The sequence below is a fragment of the Mesocricetus auratus genome, unplaced genomic scaffold (assembly GCF_017639785.1).
Source record: "Mesocricetus auratus isolate SY011 unplaced genomic scaffold, BCM_Maur_2.0 Super-Scaffold_15014, whole genome shotgun sequence".
Lineage (NCBI taxonomy): Eukaryota > Metazoa > Chordata > Mammalia > Rodentia > Cricetidae > Mesocricetus > Mesocricetus auratus.
This window is the reverse complement of record NW_024429186.1, coordinates 47842262-47854129: the sequence shown is the minus strand read 5'-3', so window position 1 is coordinate 47854129 and position 11868 is coordinate 47842262. Positions and strand designations below refer to the sequence as shown.

Genomic DNA, 11868 nt, shown 5'->3' with positions numbered 1-11868 from the left:
CTGTCTCGAAAAACCAAAAAAAAAAAAAAAAGTTCTTCTTAGAGATTGCAAAAGTCATCTGGCTTTTACATTAAGTCTCCCTATCACTAGCCACCGGTCTCTGATTTCCATCTGTTTCTTAGCCCTGAAATTCCTTAAAATGGTTTTTGTATAATGCACGTTTTAAAAATCCCCAAATCACCTAGGACAGAATCCACTGTTATATCCCAACCAGCACCAAGTATAAAGAGTCCATCTGCTCTGGCAAATCCCACTTCCACAAGGTGGGAGCATGGGCTCCCCAATCCCTGCCTACAGCATGCTGGCAACACTGGCCTCCTGCCAGCCAAAATCCAGAAAAATGACAAAGTACAGCTCCTTCCCAAATGGAAAGGTGTGTTTGGATTTATTTTAAAACTATGAGTAAAGGACAGGAAAAAGAACCTACACAAACTTCAAAACCTCTCTTTTAAACTCTTCTATCCAAGTTTAATATCAGCTAATCATTTCTGAGCCTTGAAATGCTAGCAGCATTAAACATTGCCCCAACTAGGCCATGTATGGAAGCAACAGACACCATTTGTGCCTGAGGAGCCCGTGAGGTTGTTTTATGAACTCAATAAGAATCAGCAGCTAAGCCAATCTGCAGGCCTATTACCACTTAATAAACTTACATTTAAAAAGCAATAAACCTGATGCTGAAAAAGAAACTGCCTATTTCCATGGAGCAGTTCCTAAAGAAGCACAGGTGGAGAACCCCATCAGCTAATTTGCCTATAATCAGTTAAAGCAAGACTTCCCTTGAATAAAAATGGAAAAGCTAAAGTGCCAACATACATCCCTCAGTTCTTTTAAATAAAGGTAAAGAAAAAAGTTTACATTTTTAATGACATGTTCTATCCTTTTTTAACTTTTTTTTTTAGATGACTACATCTCTCCCTTCCCTTTTCTCCTTCAAACCCTCCCATATACTGCTCCTTGCTCTCTTTCAAATTCATGGCCTCTCTTTTCAATAATTGTTATTGTAACCATATACATATAAGTATATACAATTATATTCCTAAATGCAACCTGCTCCAACTGGCTAATGTTACTCACATGTGTGTTTTCAGGGCTGACCATTCAGTATTGGAGAACCAAGTGGTGTGCTCTTTCCTGGGGAAGATTGTTTCCCCCACTCAGTATTTCTTGGTTGCCTGTAGTTCTTTGCCTATAGTTGAAGTTTTCCCACATCCACTTTGCTCTATTGGTGCTGTCCTTGCTCAGTTCATGTTTGGGGAGTCATGCTGGTGAGACATTATAGGTAAAGCTACGAAAAACCAACCTCACTAGAAGACACAACCTCACAGAAAACTCCCGAGTCTTCTGGCTCTTACAATTTCTCCCCTTTCTACCACAATGTTCCCTTAGTCTTAGGCGCAAGGTTGTTTTATAGATGTATCCATTGGGACTGGACTCCACAACCCTGCACTTTTAATGATTGTGGTTTTCTGTAGTGGTCTCCATCTGTTGCAAAGAGAAGTTTCTTGAGGAGGAAGACTACACTTACCTATGCTGATTTAGTAAAGTAGTGGCTATAGCTTCCCTTCCAATATCCATAAATTCACTAGCACTGAGTAGTTAGCTAGGTTTCCAGAACCAGGCATGGGCCTCCTCTTGTTGAGCAGGCCCTAAACCCAATTAGAGAGCTATGGTTACAGCCAAGTTGTGCATGCCTCTAGGGCTATTATATCTTGCTGGTAGTTGATGTGGTTCACAGACATTGTTGCTTGTGTCACTTCCCTTTTTCTCCCTCCAAACCCTTTAATATACCCCTCTTTACTCTCATTTAAATTCAGAGCACACCAATTGTCTAATACCAAATAGACATTCCTGAAAACATACACACACAAGTATCTTGATACAGACTGAGGAGGTTGCATGTATGTATTTGTACAGTACTTATTTATTTTTATCTAAAACAACAATTAATTTTTAAAAGAGGCTATGCCTTTCAACCAAGGGGCCAAGAAAGCCAGTATGTACAGCAACGGAAGTCACCAAGCAATTATGTATTACACAATCAGCAGAAGGGAGAAGGGAAATCTTCAGAGAAAGTCCAGATTGTCAAGGAAAGCATGGTTAGTTTTGGCCAATATCCAAAAGAAGAGGAGAAGGAAAGAAGGAAAAAGGAAAGTTATACTTTTCAGAGTAAGGCTAGGAGGCTCCCACAGTGCCATATACTGTTCAGCAAGCCACTGTACCAAAGGAGGGGCTTTTGAGAAGAGTAAACACCCTCATTATCTCACTAAGGAGACCATTATCTCTCTTCTCTCCTTAGCATGTCTTTGGGTAAACCAGATTTCCTAGGAGATGGACTCCTACTCAGGTGATTGACAGGTCCAGCTGGATTAACTCTTAAGGGAGGAGACAATAACAGGTAATGTTCTAACGTCGGGAGAACACCACAATTTCATGTCTCCACCAAAAGTAATCTATTCTTCTGGGGGCAGGCCTAAAGAGTAGTGAAACCGATGTTTACCTTTCTAGTGTTACCAGGGAAACAGGAGGTGGAGTCCAAGGTCATGAGGGAGGAGTCCATCCTCAGTGGTCTCCAAGGCTACTAACCCCTATAACACTGATGAAGATAAGAACATGATCACACATGTAGGTGCACAAAACCAACAGTACACAGGTGGAACTGGTTACAGCCCAGGGATTCTTTGTGGAACGATAGGAGATTAAAAGAATACGCTGTGGAACTGCTGGCCTCTTGCACCTCCTCCTCCTCCTTTGCTTCCTCTTCCTGTTCTTTGAGACAAGGACTTACTCTGCAGCCCAAGCTTGCCTCAAATTCATAGCAAACTTCTTACCTCAGCCTCCTGAGAAACGGAATTGCAAGCAGGCACTACCATACATGGTTTTCTTTTTCTTTAAGTTTATTTTTTTTATTTCACTTGCATTCTAACCACACTTCTCCCTCCCAGCCCTTCTCCCACACCCTCTCACCTTCCACCCCAGCCCTCCTCCCATCCGCTTCTCCCACAGGGTAAGGACTCCATGAACTCTAGCCTGACAGCCATGGAACCTCCATGGGACCAATCTAGGTCCTCTGAATGTGGGAGACAGTTGTGGAGCTGGATCTATCTGAGGGGCCCCTGACCCAGGACCAATACTTGACTTTTCTAGTCAGTGTCCTCAACTATGCCTTAATGTGAGAATCATCTGAGGAGCTTCTTAGAAACTCCCACCCAGGCCCCATCTAGACTTCAGCATCAGAACCCCGGGGATGGGACTTGGTGATTCTCTTGCACTGCTGGGTTGAAAAGATCTGCTCTGAAGAGCGTTTCAGCAAGGTCAAACATTGTATTCCCCCAAAACCCTGCCATGCAGGCTTCCATTGCCTCTGGAACTGCCCTTCTGGTGCTCATTCTGTCACTGGCGAGATACCTCTGATAATAGCCTGTCTCATGCCAATCTTTAGAGACTACCTGCTGGACTATGTGAAGGTGTACAGGTTAACAACTATAAACCATAAATCTCTCCTGTCTGACAGTTCTCTGAAGCCACATAAAACAAACTGAAACCATCTTCCCCAAAGCAATTCTGAAATATCTACAAACAGCCAAAAGATAGCCCTGTGACAATTCACCGGCTTAAAGCTCTTCAGTTCTTTCACTTCACTAAACAAGTTTATCTTCTGGACTTGACTCCATTCTTTTCACCATATTGATCAGCTTTTCTGAACACCCATCAGTTTTCCCATCATCTCCTTGAAATGTGACACCTGCCATGGAATAAAATATTGCCAACGAAGTGGGACTAGTATGACAAAAAAATTCACAGATTGCCTTTTTGATCTGTCTCAGGGGTTGAGCTGAAGATGCTGCAGTGTCTTGCACACAAGTCCAGAAGAGGAGGCATCTTCTTGTCCTGGTACATGTTAGGTCCAATGTTCTAAACCTGCTTCTTTTCCTGAAGGATCTGATTGCTCTGCCCTTGAAAATATCAGTCACCCTTCAAAAATATCAGTTGCCCTTGGAAAATACCAGTCATGCTTGCAATTATGGGACTGATTTTCCCAGTTTCCCTCTTTCTTCATCTCTGCTATTTAATCCCCTCTCTAGCCTCAGAATCCTTCATTCACTGGTTCCTTTTCTCATGTTTTCTTAGTTATCACTTTTCTTAAAGATAATGAGCCAGACAGTAAAGAATTCATTTCTGAATATGGGTTCATGTTCTATTTCATCTAGAAAATAAAATGACACATATAACCTGATATGCTCAGCTAGTGATTTGCTCCTCTAAGTTAGGAAGTTTCTGTAGGCATCCTGCTTACAATCACTGCTCAGTATGTCATTTTTCCTGTCTTGCTGTGTTTTTCCTTAGTACTTACCACCTACTTTATTGTCTATTTATTTGTTTTGCTTACTGACCCACTATTGGAAATGCAGATAGAAGCAGTAAGACTAAGACTAAGTCTAAGCATTTTGGAATGGGAATAATGGCACCCAGAAAGCCTATAATGTATTTATGTATATATATGATGAGAAAAGGTTTATGTCATGAATTTAAGAGAACTGATGTCTCGATCATAAGACCCCAAGAACATTGACAAAGACATGCAACCCAATGGGTCAAGAGCAGGGATCATGGCTTGAGTGACAGCCCAAGGTAAGTAATGCTGTGAAACCCTGTAGTGTCTGAGAAGAGGAAAGTGGGCATTTCCATACATTTGATACTATGGCCCTGGCACCTACAAGTGTGGGGCAAGTCACAACTAAATAGTAACTGTAATAGTTTGACAATGACCCCAGAACATTATGTGTTAGAAACCTAATCCCCAAATATGTTTGGTTTGGGGGATGGGGTCAAATCCCACAAAGTGGAATAATTAAGATTATATGAGGCCATGAGAATGAGGTCCCCGTGATCACATTAGTGATTCTCTGAGATAAAAAGACTCGGTTGACACATTTCTTCTGCTTACCATACATTGCCAGCTGCAATGTTACGGTGCATCAGGACGCCACTTATTTTATCAGATGATGAATCTCAATATTGGCACCTAGCCACCAGAACTGCCAAGTAAATAGCTTTCTTTTCCTTACAAATAACCCATCTGTGATATTCTGTTACAACAACAGAAAATATACTAGAACAGTATTTGTGAAATTAATGAATAGCAATATCTTTAATAGCTCCCACTGATGTCTACCAAGCCAAATTTCTAGGGATTATTCCCATTTGAGCTCTACTTTCAAATACTTTCTCACTTTGTGCTTGGTATGAAGACAGGTAAGGCAGACTGACAATTTCCCACTATTTGGACAGTTCCTACCAGCAACAGCAAATAGTAATTCCTGTCAAAGCATGCCATGATGAACTGGTATCATAGTCAGTGTTCTATTGCTGTGAAAACACATTTGTCATGACCACAACAACTCTTATAAAGGAAATAATTTAATTGAGGTTTGCTTACAGGTTTAAAGGTTTAGTGCATTATCAACATAACAGAAAGTGTTGTGCCATGCAGATGAACATGGTGCTGGAGAAGTTGAGAGTTCTACATCTGGATCCACAGGAAACAGGTAGAAAGAAAGTCACTAGTCTTGGCTTGGGCTTCTGAAACCCTAAAGCCCACATCCAGTGACATACTTCATCTAAAAAGGACACAGCTACTCCAACAAGGCCACACCTCCTAATCCTTTCACATAGTACCACTCCCTAAGCATTCAAATATATAGGCCTATGGGGGCCATTCTTATTCAAACCACCACAACTAGTTTACTGTTTTATTTTTAATTTTTCTTCTTCTCAAATACTATAAGATTTTGCTGTGTTGCTTTATCCTGGGCTGTCACTAAAGCCATAGTCCCTGCTCATGACCCATTGGTTGCATGTCTTTGTCAAGGTTCATGGAGTCTTACAATTAAGGCATCAATTATCTTAAACACATGACATAAAGTTTTTCTCATTTTATACCTTTTATTACTAAGACTATTCTGGGGCTATAAGTGGCTCCATTTCAAAATGTTAAGGTTTAGTCAGAGATCATTCTATATTTTTACACTAGCTGTGCCTAATACAGGTATTTGTTCCAAACCATCTTATTGGTACAAAGGTACACTCAGGTAAGCGAACTACACAATACAAATCAAAAGTAATTCCCAGTTCTGTAGGTGTTGATAGTTCCATTTATCAGTCTGATTCTTACTCCAGGGAGCCAACTTAATGTCCTCTTATCTACACTGGCACATCCCAGTTACCCAAGTTCTAGTCAACAAGAGAAATATTCCAAGGTGCTTTACAAACTATGATAGAAAGAAACAAGATGAAGTGGACAGAAAAAATTTCTCTGCAGATGTGCCTAATGCCAGGTGAGAAATAAAACAGGACTATGAAGAAAACAAACTTACGGGGTCAATAAATGGATGTACGTTGTGGGGAGCAGTGACCAGCTACAATGAGGAAGGCAGAGTGACAGATGACTTGGCCATATATAAGGTCTTGGCTATATACAAGGCCTAAATTATACCTGGAGCTAACAGAGAAATGTGGCTATTTTATATTATAATTTGCAATAAAAATTGTGTTATTTTGTGCATTTCCCCAATTTCCTTCATCATGACAAAGAGAAAAAATACCCCTATGAAATTATTTCCATGCTTGACCCAATTTTCCTAGCATAGTGAAGGCATTCCACAAGCATCTCTTGAAAGTCTCTGAATCATGCAGCCTTAACCACAGTTGGGATCAAAAGTGGCCCTCTAGTAAAGCTGGACCAGACACAAAAGTCTAAACTGAACCCTCCCATGGCTCAATTTCCCTGGAGTGATATTTTGCCTCAAGCTGTTCCTTCGGCCATTCCTCAAGTTCAGACAATGAGGAGTCTTAGGCTGTCAAACAGCTTTTGATAATTTGGGGAAGAATAATGAACACTGAAATGCACAGAAGTCCTGTTTCTTAATCTTTCAAAGGAAAACATGATGGGCTGTCATCTTCACGTGGAAAAGACCTGCCAATAATCCAGTATTCTACCTATATTCTAACTAGCTCATCACATCACCTCCTCCTCATGAGCTTCCCTGAGCTTTCAATATGGCACAATTCAAAACTGTCTCGCTAGAACTCTGCAGAGCAGCATCCATGAACATGCTTTTGCTGCTCTCAGAATTAGAACATCTAATGTGGCTTGAGCTGTGGCACTGCATTTTGTCTTTATTCGACTGGGACTATAAGGTTTTTGGAGAACAAGGAGTATGGTAATGAGCTTGTTAAATCTACAGTAAATGAAACTTTAACTCCAAGTACAAGTCATAGTATTTGCTGAACCATAGACATTAGCTTTCTGTAACCACATTCAGAGTTATTAATATTATATTGCCACCACTGTGGTTTTAGGATTACGATTGCACTGGAGTTTCACTGTGTGTGATGATGTAATTGCCGAGAAGTCATATGGTTGGTAATTACACAATGCAGTGTATGGAACTGAGCTAATGGCCTGAAATCTATTTCTTGTTTGATTATTTTCTTCCTTTTTATTAATTCCACTACCTTATTTCAATTTTAGTTTAAATACAACAGGCATTATCATATGTAGGCTCCTGCTAAGCCTCTGGTAAGTGAAAGAGTATGGGAATGCAGATAAAAATGCAATTGATTTTATTATTGAGTTATAACAGAAAGCACAGTCATACAGAGTCTTTTTCGTTCTTCATCCCTCCTGCTGGTAAATCAGTAGCAACATTAAGTTCAACTACCAGTGAGTTGTGTTGAATGTGTGTATATAGATGATAGATAGATAGATAGATAGATAGATAGATAGATAGATAGATAGATAGATAGATAGATAGACAGATAGTTATTTGTCAGATTCTACATACCCTCTCATCATACATGTAAAAGTCAACTAGAAATGAATTTTATAATTTAGGAAAAGCTGTAATAGACAATAGTTAATTTCTGTTAGTCTCGTACTTCATATATAAGTTAAGATATAGCTCTATACACTAAAAAGGATCATAGCTGTAAGAATCAGTGCAATGCTTCAATTTTCTTGGTACCAGTCTCTGATACTTGTTAAGCAGCAAGTTACATCTCTGAGTCAATCATCTAGATTTGCATGCCAGGGTTTGAGTAGACACATAGGATTATAAATTAGACATACTGGTACATACCCATAATCCCAGAGTTCAGGCAACTGAGACAGGAGGATCTTGGGTTTAAAATTTGCCTGTGCTGTATGGTGAAAACAACAAAATGACAGTGGTATTTTCTCACAGCACTGTTGTGCATACTAAATGAGTTTATATCTATAGAGTGCTTAGGACATGATTGAGGGATACACAGAAGCTCATCCAAGTATTGTTTGTTACTCACTGTAAACAATAGAAATGGTCTCTGGCTAACTTAAACAGAAAAGGAATATGCTGAAGGGAAATCAGGTAGTTTGCCTAATTGGAAGCTGGGGCACATAAAACAAACAGAGAGGAAACACACATAAGACAGAGACAAACAGTTGTATACACACACATACATACAGGTAGGACTTCACTTCAGCTAGTCCAGACTCAACTACACACCATATTCTTGTAACCCAGCAGGGCAAGATAGCATGCACAGACTTCAGTTCCTAAACAGGCCTTTGTCCTCCCAGCAAGGTTCAGAAGTATGGAGAGCTTCCAAACCAGGAAATGCTTTTGGACACAGAGAGGAAAACCACAAAGCCAAGTCAAGAAGTCTACCTTGTTGAGTTGCATGAAAAAGAGCTTCCTGGGTTGTAGGACACCAAGGAAGAAAACAAGAATGAGTGAGAACAGAAAAGCAAGGTCCATCTACATTATGGGAGTGCAGGCTGGAAGCACAGAAGAGTCAGAGGGAAATTAGAGGCTGGCACTTAGCTAAGAGCCACCAGTGCAGCAAGAAGACAGCCAACCTGGAAATCAGGAGAAGACAGCCCAGGATCAGAGGCAAAGAGCGCCATCTCCACTAGAGGGTTGCTATATTCTTAAGGCACAATGAATATTTATATCTTTGACTTGGGTGGGCTAAATCTATGGAATCCCACCATGTTGGGAATTAAACTGAAAAATTAAATTATAGTAATTCATTTCCAAGAAGCTCACTACATACTAAGGTGAGGAGCAGACTTTTTAATGCTGTGTATGTGTGTTATGTTCTATATATATGATGCTGTGTGCGTGTTCATGTTTCACTCATACACATGAGTGAAAGCATATTTATGCCATATGTGTGCTATACACATGTGGAGGTCAGAGGATAACCTCAAGTGTCATTCCTCACCTCACACTTTTTTGAGACAGTCTCTCTTGCTTACCTCTGCTTACAACAAACTAGCTAACCTATGAAATTCCAGGGATTTTCCTGTCTCCACCTACTGTCTCTCTTCAGGAGAGATGGGAATGCAGACATGTGCTACTGTGTCCAGATTTTATGTGTGTTCTTGGGATCTGAGCTCAGACTAACAGACTCCTGCAGCAAGGGCTTTAACCACCGAGCCCTCTCCTCAGCATAGCGGCAGATTTTCATCATGATCACTGTTCTCCCCAGACATACCAGGTGAGTGACTGTAATTCAGACTTATAGGAAATCTCACATCTGCCTCTATGCACAATGTGTTGCAGTAACAGAGCCTACATAGCTTCTAGAAAACTCCAAGTTTTAGAGAACAAGTGGCATGTAAAATAACATATTGACATCAATATGAAAACAATTTTGACCTTGTGGGCCCTTGGAAAGCTTACTGTGATGCTAATAGCAGAGACCAAGGATATTACTAGCCTTAAGAGCTGAAAAAACAAATACCAACTTCACAATAAGCTACAAATGACAAGCTATGATTTTAATTATAACAATATACTCTCGTTCAAACAAGATGGCAGGCCGCGGAATGAAAATCTGTGTGCCTAGAAACAGATTTTAGAAGCGATTTCTCTTCACAGTATCTTTTTTCAAATCACCTGATGAGGATCATGGCTACAGCAGTAAAATGACTGACATCAAACAGAACTATCTGGAAACATTTATTTCCAATTCAAAGTGGAGCTTTGTCTAGTGTGTGTCATAAATCTACATACTCTTCTCTTCCAGATGACTATAACTGCAAGGTAGAGCTCACTTTGACATCCAATGGCAGGACAATAGTCCGCTACCACCCTTCTGTGGACATCCCGTACGAACATACCAAACCTATCCCTCAACCAGATATTTTGCATAATAATGAAGAAACACATGAACAAGTGCTTAAAAGCAAATTAGGAATAAAAAGTGACCAACTTGAGCGAGAAACCATGATCGAACAACTCAGCAAGGTGTTCTTCACTACAAAGCACCGCTGGTACCCACATGGACAGTATCACAGACGTCGTAAGAAACTGAATCCCCCCAGAGACAGGTGACTGTTCTTGATTTGTGGAGCATCAAGGAGAGTTTGGGTCTTATTTTTCAGCTGAGAAAATGCAAATGGTGTACTGGTTATGATGTCATGTAGGAAAATAATAAAAATATACTTTCATATGTTTAAAAAATATACTCTCACCCTATATTTATATAACACTTTGTTGTTGACAAATAGCATTTAAACATATATCTTATTTGATTCTTGCCACTGTCCTATGAGGCATTATTTCCATTTTTATAAGCAAGGACTCCACAGTTCAGAGAGGTTAGTTAATGGACCTAAAGTCACACAGCTTTAAATATGGAGCTTACCCATGTTCCCATCATTTCCCCATATTAAAAAAACCAGTTTTTCTCATCAGGAAGTATGGAAACTGCCTAACATTATCTATCTGGCACCTAGAAATGCAAGGTCCAGAGTTTGGCAGATGATTTACCTAGAATCCATAAACAGAAGCAAGATGGGTCTAACTCCAGACTTTTGGGCTCCAGATAGGACACCGGGGAGTAAGAAAGTCTACTCAGAGTTGAAAATTCCCATATAACTCTTTAAATAAGACCAGTATTCTAAATCCATATCACAGAGTGACTGCTTGGTAGATACAGGCAGAAGGTTAATTTACTCATTGCCCCTTAATGATTTCCACACATTGAGAGATTTTAGGGTCATCAACAACTGACTTAAAAGAAAACAATGAGTGAGGGCCTCTGGCCAGCTCCTGGGCAGCAGCTTGCTGTAATCTGCTCCCAGGGACCTTTGTGAATGAAGACATATCCTTGGTTGGAGTGAGGTGGAAGAAGCAGAGGAAGGAGGAGCTAACTTGGATGGCAAGGCCATCTTCCTACCTCCGGTGTTAACTAAGGCGGGACATATCCTGGAGAGATTGATCCAGGAGTTAACAACATGGATTTGACTTCCTATCCTCTTTCCACTCTGCCATGTTGAGAATGGGAATTTCCCTAGTGGCTTCAAGATGGTTATTGAGTTCCAGTTGTTGTTGGCACAGATAGACTTGACGTTAAAAGAAAGGCTGCTTCCTCTATGCCTCTTTAGAACAGAGGCCAAGCCTAAACACATGCTGGCCTCGAACTCGCAGAGATCTGCCTGACTCTGCCTCCCAAGTGCCCAGATTAAAGGTGTGCACCACTACCACCCAGCTCTACACACCAATTTTTTGAGAGTATAATATAATTATAACATTTCTCCCTTCCCCTCCTTCCCTCCAAGTCCTCCCATATACCGTTCCCAATCTTCTTATAACTCATGGCTCCTTTTTCATTCATTATCATCACATGCATATATGTAATATGTATATACATATACATATACACACAAGCACTATATACACACGTATTTGTTTATACATATGTGTCTAAGTGTGCACACATATATATTTACATATATTCCTAAATGTAACCTGCTCAGTCCATATAACATTACTTGGAAATACGCAGATTTCATTTTAGTTTTCTGAAGTCTACCTG

The 11868-nt window shown here is 40.2% G+C and overlaps 1 pseudogene; it reads left to right on the top strand.

Annotated features, from left to right (window-relative positions):
• Nucleotides 1-9956: 9956 nt before the first annotated feature.
• LOC101842155 lies at nt 9957-10382 on the top strand (annotated as a pseudogene).
• Nucleotides 10383-11868: the final 1486 nt, after the last annotated feature.